Source organism: Protopterus annectens, chromosome 2.part1, assembly GCF_019279795.1.
Source record: "Protopterus annectens isolate FY-2018-M chromosome 2.part1, PAN1.0, whole genome shotgun sequence".
NCBI classification, from domain to species: domain Eukaryota; kingdom Metazoa; phylum Chordata; order Ceratodontiformes; family Protopteridae; genus Protopterus; species Protopterus annectens.
This window is the reverse complement of record NC_056729.1, coordinates 1,179,645,724-1,179,661,488: the sequence shown is the minus strand read 5'-3', so window position 1 is coordinate 1,179,661,488 and position 15,765 is coordinate 1,179,645,724. Positions and strand designations below refer to the sequence as shown.

At 43.9% G+C, this 15,765-nt stretch overlaps 1 protein-coding gene across 1 annotated transcript in view; it reads right to left on the bottom strand.

The window, feature by feature from the left end:
• KIF13B (kinesin family member 13B) overlaps window positions 1-15,765 on the bottom strand; it is a gene marked incomplete in the record, with an annotated part of 3,953,176 nt that overhangs the window by 3,367,720 nt on the left and 569,691 nt on the right.

The window sequence follows — 15,765 nt, the reverse complement described above, 5'->3', positions numbered from 1 at the left end:
AGAGTGCTGTAGCAAAGTGCACCTGCACTGCTGTAAAATGCATTACTGAAGGTATAAATTAAATGTTTCAAGTTGTACCTTGGGCAGTGGATTCTTGTTCACTACTAATGCCAATCAACAGTGCACTCATGTATGCAAATGAGGAATACAAAGAACAAAAACAATTGACGATAGTAACAAATACGACGGAATAATGATGAAAAGGCTGGATTGTGACGCGTTTCCTAGATCTGTGTGTGGTACAATCTTACATGTTCAGAAAATGTACGTAAACTCTAACGGACAGCACACTATCCAGAACTGACCCTCAGCTCAGTGCAACAAACATTCAGTTGTATTTCTTATCCCTCTTTGCCACCAACACAGAACCAGACTGCTTGATTATGTCTACATCAAGGCCATACTGACTAATATTTTACACTGATAATATTCCATGCCATTTTAACGTCAGGTTGCCAACACTGCCAGTTGTTTGTTTTTTGAGCATCTTCCCCCCTCTCAATTTAACTACAGAAATGTAATGTTATGGCCATTTATTTGCAGCTTTGTTTGAATAAGTAATATAGATGATCAGAATTTCAGACACACTAAGCACAGGATGGACAGTGTGCTCTTAACTACAAGGATATCAACATTATTGAGGTTATTCTCCTAGCTGTTAAGGTGCTTACACTTTTTAGGTCTACTCTGCATGATACACACACTTCAGAGAGCAGTCACTTCAGCTTTGCTTACTGCTGTAGTCAGAATAATCACTAATACTTGCAAGCCATGGTATTTACGTACTATCGCAACCACGCTTTCTATTGTGTCATAACCTATCCTGGCACTCAGTTTTATTTCTTTAAAGTTATAACCACTGTGGCAGAAATTTCTTTTTTTATTTAGTTGCCTTCTAAAAAGATTTGGACAGCAAGTTTCAGTTTGGTTGCTATATCCAAAAATGTTTTTCCCGTACGGTATGCATTTCGAATACGCAGCAGGAATATTTCAATTGTCGTGCAAAAAGTCATCATTCCGACGGCTACCATATACATCGGCAGGTTCCAATGGGCTTGTTTTACTTTATTTTTCATGTTTGTATAATGGCCATTTCACCGGTTCACTGGTTTTGAGTCACTGTGCGAATAATTGGACACCTGAGTTTTACAAAGTGTTGTCCCCCCACCACCACCACCGATCCAAGGACTCCAATCTCAGTTAAATAAATATTGTGGTAGCGAGGATATATCTCAGACAATCCTACTTAGTTCAGCTAAGTCAAGTGTAAAAAAAAAAGACTACTTTGTCAAAAATAGAAATAACATGATGGTGAGAATGCGTGGCTGTAAAAACACAAATGATGGGCTGGCGAGAATATGTGGTTGCATAATCACAAATACTGGGTGGCGAGAAAGCGTGGTTGCGATAATATGCAAATACCCATGCCATTAGCAGTTCACAGCTGTCGATGTCCATCCATGCAGTCGTGTAGCTACTTATACCATGTTTACATCCCCTACACCAAGTGAATTTTTTGGTATTCAGGAATGCTAATGATTTCACACCTCATTTGAATCTTCATAGTGCTCAGAGGGCTGAATCTACATGATATAAAGTAACAGTGTAGTTATGGAAGTGGAAGGAGTGGAGACTAACTGGAGATAAACAGAGCCTTACTGCTCTCGTTACTTTGAGGTGACGATTCTACTAATACTGAACTATTTCATAAGACATGCCTGTCCTCTTCATAAACTGGTTTCTTTTCCATATGCTGATGTATTTCAATATGCAATAGAAAAAAAATGATATGTAAGCAAATTTAAAAATTCACTGCTGGTATACTGCACATCTGTTGGTTCTTGCTGTGCTTTCAAAGTTAGTATGATTAAATCACAGCAATATGTTATCATTTGCTACTGAAATTTCACAAGGTAATGCTAACAACTGTACTGTGTTTAGTATTATTTCAAGGGGTTGTGCATGTGTAGCCAGTAGAGGTGTTAGGCTTTTCAGATGGTCCGTGGTGACTTCCATAGCAGGGCAGAGACCAACAGAAACTGTCTGGGGAGTATACTTTGAATTTTTGCATACTTACTGAGAATACTGTCATCAATACAACACCTACACAACTGCTGTTGTCATTACAGCCATGTTAACAGAATGACTGTAATGTTAAATACCAGGGTTACTTTTTTCTTGGATGTGCACTCCCTTATCTTGTGTATAATCCAAAATGAGCAGTGTGTGTTAAAAAAAAAAAAAAAAAGAGGATGGGTGCAGTGACTTGTTTTGAGGAGAATGCTTTCTGTGTGTCATACAAATGCTTTTTTTTCATGTCATACAGATTATGGCACCCAGACCATCTGTTCCATTAAAACAATCATTCAGTGATGCAGATAATAAGGTAATCACTGAAACCTTATGCTGACATTGATCCCTTCCATTTGACAGAGGCAGACATGTCAGTCAGAAGAAAACATAGCAGCAGGTAGTTGCCAACACACACGCAGAGGGCAGACATGCCAAAAATTACAATAAAGTGATGCACTGTGCGCCACAGATAGGATTACAGCTGCACACAGAAGGGCAGTTGCAGTAGCAAAAGAACAGGTGACTACAGAAGGGGGGGGGTATCCCTGCTACAGAAAGTACAGTTGTGTACATTTACCATAAATGTAGATGTTCGAGTGTATTCACTGTTGCAGTCATTACCATTTGGGTAATCTGCTGGCAGGTTACCCTCAGTCGGCCTGAATTCCAAAGTCTTGGGTCCTGCATCAGTTGCTGTCTTCTCTTTCATGTCAGGTCGTCAGGGGTACAAAACATGCAGCCGACGCCATTTTCTTTAGTTTTTCTTGCCCCCAATGTCAGGTGCCCCCAAAAAGGTAGCAATATTATATACATCTATATGCATGCATCAATATAAACTTTATCTTCATCTACAAGCAAATACACTACATAGGTTGTAGAAGACAGAGAAAGATAAACTGTAGAATGAAAGGGGGATGGGCGGGAGGGTAACCTGGACTGCAACAGTGAATACACTCGAACATCTACATTTATGGTACGTGTACACAACTGTACTATGTTCTTCGTGTTTCACTGTTGCAGTCATTACATTTGGGTAGAATCCGAAAGCTATGGTTGGAAGGCTGGAGCTAAACAGCATTAGGTGCAGCTATAAGGCCCTGCAGCACTGCAGTGGTAAAGCCTGCCCTGGACTTAGAGTAGAGAGGCAAATGGTAATGCTTTGTAAAGGTGTGAACAGAACTCCAAGTAGCAGCCTCTAGAATGTCTTTGGTTGGAACCCCTCTGAGAAAGGCTGCCAAAGTACCTGCAGCTCTGGTGGAATGAGACCTAATGCCTTGGGCACAGGTTTACCATGGTGTGAGTAGCAGAAACGGATGTAGTGGCTAATCCACTTTGAAACTGTCTGCTTTGAGATAGCCTTTCCTTCTGATCCTGCAGCATATGACACTAGTAATTGTTCAGTTTTTCTTAGAGTTTTTGTCCTGCTCAAGTAGAATCTTAGATGTCTGTGTACGTCCAAGGAATGCAGAATTTTCTCCCCTTTGTTCTGCGGATTTGGATAAAAAGTTGGCAGATGGACTGTTTGGTTAAGAGTCACACTGGAAAACACCTTAGGCATAAAAGTAGGATTTGTCCTCAGAGACACCCTGTCTGGGTAAAATATGATAAACGGCTCTACAGCCATGAGGGCCTGCAGCTCTGAAACCTTTCTTGCTGAAGTAACTGCTAGTAGCAGGGCTGTCTTCCATAAGAACTTTATATCAGCGGTAGCAGCTGGTTCAAATGGAGGCAGGGTGAGCTTTGCCAACACATAATTGAGGTCCCATGCAGGTAATGGTGATCTTCTAGGAGGCCTTAGGTTTTTGGCTCCTCTGGGATGAGAAAAGATTGGTGGCTCTGTATTGTAATGAGCCGAAATGGCAGAGGCATGGATTTTGATTGATGAGAAAGATAGGCCTTTGTCAGGCATCTCAGTTAAGTATTGTAATATCTGAGGAATATGTGGGTTCTGCTGCATCAGTTCCTTGTGCTCGATTCCAAGCACAAAATCTCTTCCATTAGTCAGCATACGATTTTCTAGTATAGGCCTTCTGGCTTCCAAAATGACATCCATCACAGCTTTACTGAGAGGTGTCGTTGGCATGATTAGCCATGCTGCCAGGTTCAGAGTCTGTAGTTGATTGTGCAGGATCTGATTGTTTTGCTGGGACAGTAGTTGTGGTCTGTGAGGCAAGGTCTAAGCTGGGTATTGAGACAAATTCCTTAGGATTGGGTACCAGTATTGGTGGGGCCAGTCCAGGGCAATTAATATCATCTTTGGCTTCCCTTGTCTGACTTTTAGGAGGACCTTGTGTAGAAGAGGCAGAGGAGAAAAGGCGTAAACTGACAGATTTTTCCAACTGAAAGAAAGGGTGTCCACTTTCCACGCTCGTCTGTGATAAGTCCTTGTGCAGAATCTTTTCAGTTGATAATTTTGAAGAAAGGCAAATATATCTATGTCTGGGCTCCCCCACTTCTCTGTTATCATGCTGAATACTTGTGGATTTAGTTTCCACTCGTGAGGATCCATAAGGTTTCTGCTTAAGTCATCTGCCAGAGTGCTCTGTTTTCCTGGCAGGAATTGAGCTTGAAGATTTATCTGGAAGGTCAAAGCTGTGTCCCACAGTGCCATGGCTAATCTGCAAAGGGGGTATGAGTGTGTGCCCCCTTGCTTGTTTATATACCACATGACTGTGGTGTTGTCTGTCTTTATCAGTAGTTGTCCTGGATGAATTAAGTCCTTGAATGCTGTTAGGGCATTTTGAACAGCTAGCATCTCTTTCTGGTTGATATGTAGATGCATTTGGTTTAGTGCCCATATGCCCTGAATGCATCTTCCTGCCATGTGGGCCCCCCAGGCATAATCTGATGCGTCTGTTGTTAAGGTTTGGCTGGCAGGGGGTAGAGTGAAGGGCCGTCCCATGTTTTGGTGACAGGCCTTTGCCCACCATAGAAACTCCTGTTGCAGGCAGGGGATGAGAGGAATCATTGTTTTCAGACTGTGTGAATGCTGACTTCATAAACTTTTTAGGCACCATTGAAGTTTCCTCTTATGCAGTTTTGCATATGGAATTAGTAGAATGCAGGATGCCATGAAGCCCAGAGCCTGCAGAATTGGTCTTGCAGAAGACTGGGTTTTATTTGCCATCTGTTTGAAGTAAGTAGTCAGTTGCCTTTGCTTGTCTGGCGTGAGGTAAGCCATCCAGGCAGTTGTATGCAAGCTTGCACCCAGGAATGTTACCTTTTGAGAGGGTACCAGTTGTGATTTCTTTTCGTTTATTGTGTACCCTAGGCATGCTAGAAGCCTTTTCACAAATGTCAGGGGTCGTAGAAGTGTCTCCTTGTTCTCTGCTTCAGACAATCGTCCAAGTAAGGCTATATTTGAATACTTCTTTGTCTGCAAAATGCAATTACTGGTGCCAGGCACTTTGTAAAGACCCTGGGCGCACTACATAAGCCAAAGGGCAGTGCAGAGAATTGGTAATGCAGTAAGCCAGCCTTGAATCTGAGGTAGCTTCTGCATGACTGTCTTATTGGACATGCAGGTATGCCTCTTAAGTCTAAAGCCACCAGACAAGCATTCTTGCCCAGCATGGGCAAAAGCTGTTGCAAGGTGAGCATTTTGAATTTTGGAATGTCCAGGTATGTGTTCAAAATTGATAAATCCAGTATTGGCCGCCAAGCCTTGTCCTTTCTGGGTACCAAGAACAGTCTTGAGTAAAAAACTTGTCCTTTTTCCTGTTCTGGTACCATCTGAATGGCCCCCATATCCATGAGGGACGTCACCTGTTTTTGTGCCACTGCCCATTGTTTTTTTGGCAGGTCTGGCCAACCATTTGTCATTGGCAGAGTGTGGAAATGGAATCTGTATCCCTGTGATACGATGTTCAGTACCCACTTGTCCTGGGTTATTAACTGCCAATTTTGAGCAAAAAGTGCCAATTTGCCCCCTATGGGTGCTGCCAAAAGATAAGTGCTTGGTGTAGGCAGAGGGGAAGTCACTGGGATTGCTTTCTGTAAGGTTACGTTTTATCTCCTTCAGATTTGGAGGTGGATGCACCCCATTGCTTTGACCTGTATGAGTCTTGAGCCTGGTACCTGGAACCCTTGGGGCGTCTGGATTTGCCCCTTTGAGCTCTGTCTGACACAGGAAAGGACCAATTTTTTGTAGGCCAGTGTCTACTGAATCTAGGTGGCTGCACTTGTAAGAAATCTTTAACAGTTTGCATAAACTTAACTTTGTCTTCCTTTTTCTTTAAAACCTTTTCTGCCTTAATTCCAAACAGAGAACCATGCTGTAAAGATGCATCTAGTAATTTAGCTTTAATATGATCAGGAAAATGTTGTTCCTTTAACCAGGCATGCCTCCTAATCACAGATCCAGTAACTGCGGCCCTGCAGGAGGCCTCTAAAGAATCAAAACCACATTGCAAAGTATGCTTTCCAACTTGTTCAGCTGCATGCAATAATTCCTGCAATTCCTTATTTTCTGCACATTCTGAAATCATCATTTTCTGCTTCAGCAATCCCATAACATGTTGCTGGTACTTAAGCATATGAAATTGACAGTTTAAGGCCCTGATTGCCAAGGTTGCAGATGTATAATCCCTTTTTCCACATCTGTCCAGCACCCTGGAATCTCTGTCGGAGGGGGTGGGGTTTTTTGCTGTTGAGGCCTTAACTCCCTCAGGACCCTGTGAAATAGTTTCAGGATCAGCAGCAGGGTTTCTAAATAAAAATGTATGAGAATCAGGGATCCTGTAATACCAATCAGGCTTACTGGGAGCCGGAGGTAGAGAGTATGGAGTCAGGCTTGACTCTGAAAAAACATCATCCACAATGTCTAACAAAGGGGGAATGGCTAAAGGCTTCTGCGGAGGGAGAAGGAGGAAACCTCTGAGCCGCTTTTTTGATTCTCCCTCAAGGTATGCAAGGTTTCTCCAAATGAATAATCCTCGGGAGGAGATGCAGATGGAACAGACTCCTCAGCATCAGAATCCTCATAGGGAGGTAAAGATCATTCCTGATCAGAAGAGGAATCAGAAGAAATAGAAACCTGATCTGAAGATTCATAGTCAGTGTCTTGCCTAGGCCTCTTATCTGGAGGGGGATGGGTACCCCTGATCATCAAGGTAATAAGATCTTCAGCCATTTTGATAATCTTTTTTTAGGCATAGAGGCCTGGGCACGTGGCTCAGGCGTAATTTTTTTAATTTTAGAAGGTGTCTTTGCTTTTGGTTTTGCAGCTTTCGTCTGTTTGATGTAAAAATGCTGAGGTCTGAATACACCCTCAGAAGCCAGTGCCTGCTCAGCGGCTCCGGACCCATCTGAGGGAGATGCATCCATCGGTCCAATACCTTGAGTGTCTTATGGCATGCCCGACTCCACATGGGTGTCGGTAGAGGCCTGCAACTTGCAGGTAGCGGGTATCAGGGGCTGCAAAAGCACCTCACTGAGTACCGGCGAACCGGTGACTGGCTTGGGAGAAGTTTAGTCATCTGTTTTGGATCTTGACTGCCTTTCTCTGTCCTTTTCTTTGCATTTTTTATGTACTCTGGTAGTCGGATTGCTATCAGACATCTCTGTGTAGTTAAATCTGTTTCCAAAATACTTAAATGCAAAAATATACTGACGCTTAATAGTGCGTTGGTTAAATCACGCACAAAACAGACAGCCAGGCATGTTGTGGTCAGGGCCTAGGCAAGGAATACAGTATAAATGGAAATCCTTATGAGGTATTTTCTTCCCAGAAGTAATACAATTAACTTTTTCTGACATCGGTAAAAAGCAAGAAAAAAAGTTTCCCCAATGGGGTACTTAGCTTTATTGAAGAATTCGGTTCTGAAACTCAAGAGAATATTTCAGTAGTCGGCCGACCGGCACTTGCGAAATGCTTCTGCTTTGGGCACCGCGCGGCAAGAAAGATGGAAGAAAATGGCGTCGGCTGCATGTTTTATACCCCTGACGACCTGACGTCATGGAAGAAAAGACTGCAACCGATGCAGGACCCAAGACTTTGGAATTCAGGCCGACTGACGGAAACCTGCCAGCAGATTACCCAAATGTAATGACTGCAACAGTCAAACACGAAGAACATCTACCACTTATTGAAAATGAGCATTTTCTTTCCACCGTCAAAGATCCAGACAGCTCAGCAAGGGATTCACACAGACTCTGATGTTGGTGCTGATGTGGACAACCTGCCGCCAGGGCTAGGCCACACTGTGCATGCCTACGTCTGCTGGCTACCTCTGCAGCTGGAGGTTCCCCTCAGAATCCTCATTTGTGTGTGCTGGAGGTGCTAACATTGCCTGCGGTCCAGGAATGTATGGTCCTGGCCACTGCTGTCCTTGTTGCAGCCGTTTCCTCAAGATGATATTATGCAACATGGCAAATACTTTGAGAATTTCTGCACTGGTGCCTGGGTCATACTTTAGGGCACCCCTTGGTGTGTCTGGATGGTGAAACTGACTTCAACATGCCAAAATGCATACTCTATGAGGTTTCTAATTTGAGAGTGGGTATCACTGTATCCTTTGTTCTGTGGGTGTGTGTGCATTTCTGATGGCTGTCATGAGCCATGGTTTCAGTGTATAACCCACACCACCCAGCAGATGGACCTATGGAACATCATCCCAGCAAACCTTGTGCAAACTTGTGAGGTGTACCAAATGTGCGAGTCATGATAACTGCCTGGGCTGCCTACGCAGACATTGAGGACAATCCTTGGGCATTACAGACAACTTGGCAGTAGAGTGGAACCCCTTCCTGGAGACGTACATCCTTCCATGTTTACCAGACAGTGCTTTTTATTTATTTTATTTAACATTTGTTAACCGGGAAAGTCCAACTTGGAAAGAAACCAATTTTCAGTGGAGGCCCGGGGAGAAATGCTCCAGATCATGTCTTTGTAATGTGGGAGAAAACCAGAGTACCCGGAGGAAACCCACACGAACACAGGGAGGACATGCAGACTCCACACAGAAGGAATCCCAGCTGAGAATCGAACTGGAGAACCTCTTGCTGTGAGGCGACAATGCTACCGCTGCACCACTGCGCACTTTTATTTCTATGTCAGAGCAGTCTATGGCTCCCCCAAGACTTCAGGGAAGTGTGCTACAGTACAATATTCCTGCATTGTTCTTGCCCTCTCTTCTGGGGTACATGGAAATTAAATGTACTCCTTTGCATGTTCTAGCATAGCATTGAGACACTGGTGAAATACTCTGGAGGCTGAGGCCTGTGGCACCCTAGCATACACCCCTTCTAGGTTTTTGGAATGCACCAGTAGCGTATATCCTGAATGCTACACATATAACTTAGTTTCCACTGGTATAGATTTTCTTCAATTTTCCCTGGGTCTGAGGTGGAGATGGCAGATGTTGTAGAGTCATTACTTATTTATTTAAATTTGATTACCGGGTGTTGTCAGTCTGGGCTAGTGGCCCATTTTCAGCAGAGACCAAGGAAGAAATGCTCCAGAAATTTACAGACACAAATGTAATAAACAAATTTGTTCATATTTTTATAACAGTAAAATCAACATAAGTTATGTGAATGTATACAAGGATGCTTTAGGCATTAGGCAGAAAAATGTTTGGGGAAACATAAGGCCCAATTCCAGCAGACTTGCTCTCAGTTTAAGTGACTTACTTCTATGCAAGGCCCATCTATCCATCTCTGAACAAGCTTACACTGAGGGTTCAGATTTCAAAAGACTTGCTCTTGTAAGTAAGTGACTTCAACCAAGAGCAAACCTTTTAGAAACTGGCCCATGGTATTAGATGTGTAAATTTCAACAAATTTTTCTTCAAAGTTTAGATCCCATGGCTGACACTTTAAGGGGGGGGGGGACAGTAATGCATTTTAAGAAATTAAAAGAATATCGCTGGCAGTTATATTTAAAAGCTTACTAAATGAAAATGTTAGTATTAAATATTTGAAATATTTACCCAATAGATTATCAATTTTCTAAAACGTTTGTAAATATGTTTTTATTTTTGACTCGGCAGTCACGTGTTTTAAGTCACATGACCTTGTGGAGGTATATTTAAATGAAGCATCTGTCACACTGCAATTTGTTCTGATGAAGCTCAATGTATTAAGGAATGGAAGTGCTCAACACATTTCTATCCCTGGTTGTTTCTTTCTGGGTGTTTTTGTTTCCGAGTTTGAGGTGAAAGCTACACCTGGGTCGTTTATTTTTGGAAAGCTTTTTAAAGCCTTGAAGCCAGCAAAAGGCGATCACTAAGGCAAGGTATTTTGTGAAAACTCCAGGGGCAGTAAAAAGACAGAAGGGTAAACTAATAAAATGAAAAATGTAACCTCAATACAAAGAACCTTAAAACAGACGGACAAAAAATGTGTGCTTTTTGTGAACAGGAATATGCAAGTAAGTATCTTTTAGGTCTAAAGTGACCAAAAAGGCAAGAGGAGAAAGAAGAGGAAAACAAGTCTTAATAGTCATCATTTTGAACTCTGGAATGAGAAGATACGGATTTAGATTAGACGGATCTAAAACTGGCCTCCAGTTTCCCTTTTTCCTGGGGAGCAGAAAGTCTTGAGTAAAATCCTTTTCCACATTAGTGCGAGTGGAATGATTCTCTGGCATTAGGTAAAGTTGAACTTTTGGAGGTTGAGGGATGCCTGACAGAATGGGGGGAGATATTCACTTTCATCTAAAACTGTACTCTACTACAGTTACCATCCAAAAATCTGTGGTTATGGATTTCCATGTAGAAAGTAGAGAAAGATTCCACTGAATTCTTAGAAGAAAGCAATGGCAGGGAATGGAAGAACAGGTTATGTGATAAGCACAGCAAGAAGTTTTCTTTGAGAGTAGGATCCTTGGGACCCTTTAGGTTGAGGCAGCGTCCACAATATCATGATCATGTTTAATGTGTGGTTGGCTACCCGAGGGGAAACTTAAGCAATCCATAACATTAGTTTTCAAATCAGAATTAGGTAGGTTGGTTAGTGTTTGGCTCATATTGCTTAAAATGGATAAAAGGAATCTGGACACAAGTCTTTAACAAAGTATGGCTCTAAATGCTAAAGCAGTAGAAGTGTATACCTGTAGATCAGAGTGTAAAGTGTGTGTGTGTGTGTGTGTGCTATACCTTTAAGAAGCATGCAGGTCTGTACGTGCACATCTAAATTCCAGACATGTGGAATCCCTAGTGCCATTTTGTGGAAGCAGCCAGAGAATGAGCATGCATGATCACAGTTGTTAGTTTGTATACAAGTTACTTAAAGTTATAGTCAAGTAAGGCTCTATAGTGATGTGTTTGTATAAAATAAAGCTGCTTGAACAGAACCCATAAAGACTCGTTTATTCATGTACTAACATGAAAGCAACATGGTGTCCGAACCGGGATCAAAGAGAAAAGACTATTTGGAGCCATGAGATGTAAAGATGACAGCAAAGGTAAAACTGAAAGAAAAAGAGCACAAATATAACCAGAAAGAATCAAAGGTAATGAGAAATAAAAAAGTTATATACTCACCATAATGTTCCATCTGAGTAGTTGTACTTCATTTGTCTTCAACCTGTGGGTTACAGATCCGTATCAGATCTGAGCTGGCAACTTTTGCAAGCATCAGCTCCGAGCTCCAAACTCCTTCCTTTACCCATAATACACCTCCACTGCCTTCCATCCCCAGATCGAGTTTGCTGAACTTATACTGAGAACCCGACCTGAAAAATTTACTTATGACCTATACTGCAGCCCGTACGCTGATCATGCATGAAGGTCCAGGGGAAGGAGGGTGGGTGGGATGGTTGAAGACAAATGGAGTACAACTACTCAGATGGAACGTTATGGTGAATACATAACTTCTTTATCTGAAGTAGTTTACTTCATGTGGTCTTCAACCTGTGGGACAGAGTCCTCAGCTACTAAACTCCTGGGAAGCCCGCATGGAAGGATATTTCGGAGTACCGCGGAACCAAAGGATGCTCTCCTTCTGGAAGTCAAATCTAATTTGTAATGAGAAATAAACGTATGAGATGAGGACCAAGTAGCTGCAGAACAAATATCATCCAAAGACACTCTAGACCAAAAGGTCACAGAAGTAGCCATGGACCTAGTGGAATGAGCTTTCACCTGACCAAGAGGAGCCATGCCTCTGTCCTTACAGACCTGCAGGATGCATGAAGAAATCCATTTAGCTATAGTAACCTTGGAGATAGGTTTCCCCAAAAAGGGTTTATAGAAGGATACAAACAATTGATCAGACTTATGGAAATGTTTTGTCCTGTGTAAATAGAATCGTAACTGTCTATGAACATCCAACATGTGGAGTTTGTATTCCATCTTGTTCGTAAAATTAGGAAAAAACACAGGCAAATTGAAAGTCTGATCGATATTGACTGGTGATGCCACCTTAGGAAGAAAGGATGGATTGGTTCGAAGGGAAACCCTATCTTTGTGAAAAATCATGTATGGAATTTTGATGGACAAAGCCTGTAATTCTGAAACCCTTCTTGCAGAGGTAATAGCCACCAGAAAAGTTGTTTTCCAAGATAAAAATTTTAGATCTGCAGTTGCGACAGGCTCGAAAGGCGGAGCGACCAAAGCTTGAAGAACCATAGTAAGGTCCCATGGGGGAACAGGATCTTTGACCAGGGGCATAACAAAAAGGTGTTTTTGATAAAGGCTTTACAGTCTGGAAGAGGCTAAAGAGGCAGAATTCTCGCCCACATGAAAATGAGAAATGGCAGCCAACTGAACTTTGACAGTAGAAGAACTAGCTCCGTGTTGAAAAATATCAACTAGAAAATCAAGAATGGCAGAAATAGGAGAGCCGTGAAAGGGTCTAAACCCCTTTAAGAGTCCCAGAAAGAAAAACGTTTCCACTTGCTGCTATAAACCTTCCTGGTCGAAGGCTTATGAGCAGCTACCAAAAAAGATCTAACTGAGGAGGATAGTCCGGGTGTCTTAGCAATCATGGGAACTGGAGCAGCCAAGCTGTGAGCTTCAGGCTGTCCATTCTCAGATGAGGCACTCCCCCCATTCTCAGATGAGGCACCCCCCCCCCCAAAGGGTGTGAAATTAAATCCTGAATGGGATCTAGGATCCAAGATGGAGCCAGAAGGAGAGACCAAAGGAAGGGAAACCATACCTGGCGTGGCCAGAATGGGACAATGAGGATCACTTTGCTCCCCAGTCTAAGAGCTTTCTGCAGAAACCTCGGAATGGGAGGTACTGGCGGGTAAGCATACAGAAGACCAGGAAGCCAAGCATGAACTACAGCGTCTCTGGGGGACTCCCCCGGCAGGGGGTTCAGAGCGAAAAACTTGCTGCACTTTGCGTTGGAAAAAGATGTGAAGAGATCGCAGCAAGTTTGACCCCATCCGCTGAAGATCTGTTCCGCTACTGACAGATTCAGAGACCACTCGTAAGGCATCAGAATGGTCCAACAGCCTGTCCGCTAGGATGTTCGACCATCCCGGAATGTGTGTTGTGATGAGAAAGCGACCGGTGGAGATCGCCCATTCCTACACTCTCATGGACTCGTGACAAAGGGGGTAAGATCTGGTCCCTCCCTGTTTGTTGATATACCAGACCACTGACATGTTGTCTGACTGAATAGTAATCATCCCCAGAGGAAGAAAGGCATGAAGGGCCTGCAACGCTAGAAGGACCGCCCTCATATCTAGGACATTTATATGCAAGCTGGTCTCTATGGGGGACCACAGGCCTTGGACTGTCCTGCCCAAAAAATGCCCCCCCCCACCAGAGTTGGGAGGCATCCGTGGCAACTGTGGTTTGGGCCGGGGCTGGAACAAAGGGTCATCCCTCTAAAATGTCTGGAGAGCTCATCCACCGCATGAGGGACAACCGACAGACTCGACAGAGTTGAACTGGATACGTGAATGGCAGTTCTAACAGGGACCACTGTAGAGCTAGAGTCCACTGTAGAATCCTCATGTGTAACTGAGCACAAAGGAGAAGAGTTATGGTCGCCATCAAGCCTAGGGCCCTCAACACTGTTTCGGCCATTGGAAGATGAGAACGGCAGATCAGGGAGACATGCATCCTCAAGTTTTGAATTCTCTCTGACGTCAGGAATATTTTCGACTGAAGAGTATCTATCCCGGCACCAATGTAGTCATCACCTGTACAGAATCTAGTAGAGATTTGGATGTGCTGATTGTGACCCCCAAACCCAGGACAAGTATCAGGAAATAATCCCTGGTTTGGGAAAGTAGATACCTGGTGGGAGAAGTGAGGAACCAATCGTCTAGGTATGGAGAGACTTGAATCCCCTGAAGCCTCAAGTGAGCCGCTAGAATCACATTCACTTTGGTAAACACCTTGAGGGCTGTGGTGAGACCAAAAGGTAGGACTCAAAATTGGTAATGATTGACTCCTAGCCGGAAGCGGAGGAATCTCCTGGAGCTTCTGTGCATTTTTATGTGATAGCAAGCATCCTGGAGGTCTAATGAGCACATCCAGTCGCTCTCTTGCAGGTACGGCATGATGGACTGTAATGTGACAATCTGGAACTTCTTTGGCAACTGACAGGTTCAGGGTAGAGAGGTCCAGAATGGACCTAAAGTCCCCTGTTTTCTTTGGCACCAAAAAGAACCTGGAGTAGAAGTCCAATCCGGACTTATCTGGGGAGATGGTTTTGATGGCTCGTTTTTCTCGCAGCTTGGAAATTTCCTGTGCTGCTGCCTCCCTTTGCGCGAGTGGTATGTCCAGGAGGTGTCTGGGAGATATAGGGGACCCACGAAGGGGATAGAGTATCCTTTGGATATATCTGAAGCACCCAGTGGTCCGTTATGGGCTCCCATGCCACTGGGTGCAAGGACATTCGTCCCCCGACTGCCTCCAGAGTACAGCAGTCAGACAAACCCCTCAGAGCTGCTGCCCGGGTCTGTCTGAGAAAGGTTCTCGAGACCCGAAGTTTCACAGACTCCTTCTGTCTCTGGGTTGGCGTCCATTCCGTTCCCCTCTGCCTCTGGGGGAAGAAGAGCCCAGAGTGTCCCGGGAATACTGTGACTTCCAGAATCACATCTTCTTTTGCCCTCTCTAGTTCCGGGAAAAAGACCTTTGATGGTTAGAGAAGATTCCGACGGCAGACAGCATCTTCCCATCCTTCTCACTCTGGACTAATGTCTCCTTGATGGTCTTAATGAAGAGCGTAGAGCCCTCAGAAGGGGCATTGGCAAACAATGCCTTGAAGGGTTTGGAAAAATGACACAACCTGAGCCGGGTGTTATGCCTCATGGACATGCCGCCCTAGCCGCTCCTTCTGCAGCATGGGAGAGGAGTCGCATGGACGTGTTAGATGCTGCTTTTAAAGTGGCCATTCTCGCGGAGAATGAAGCCTTTCCCTCCTGTGACATGGACTTGGGTGGAGACTCCTCCAGATCCTTTACTAGGTCGCGTTGGAGTCTTGTGACATGGGCCAAGTAATTCAGTGCCCAAATCGAAAAGATAGGTGAAGCGTATAACCGCTTCCCTAGGCAGTCCATCATCCGTGACTCTCAGTCAGGAGGGTGGACCGAGGCACTATTTGGCATTGAGATTGAGGCTATGGCTTTGACACCAGGAATCTGTCTCAGTGAGGCCCTGTTGTAGGATGTCCACATCGTTAGGAGTTTCGATTATAGCCCCTAATTTGCAGTCATCTGCAAACTTCGTTAGCCAAAGACCTTCTGTGTTAGCCTGTACTTCAGAGAAGTAGATACCAAACAGGAGA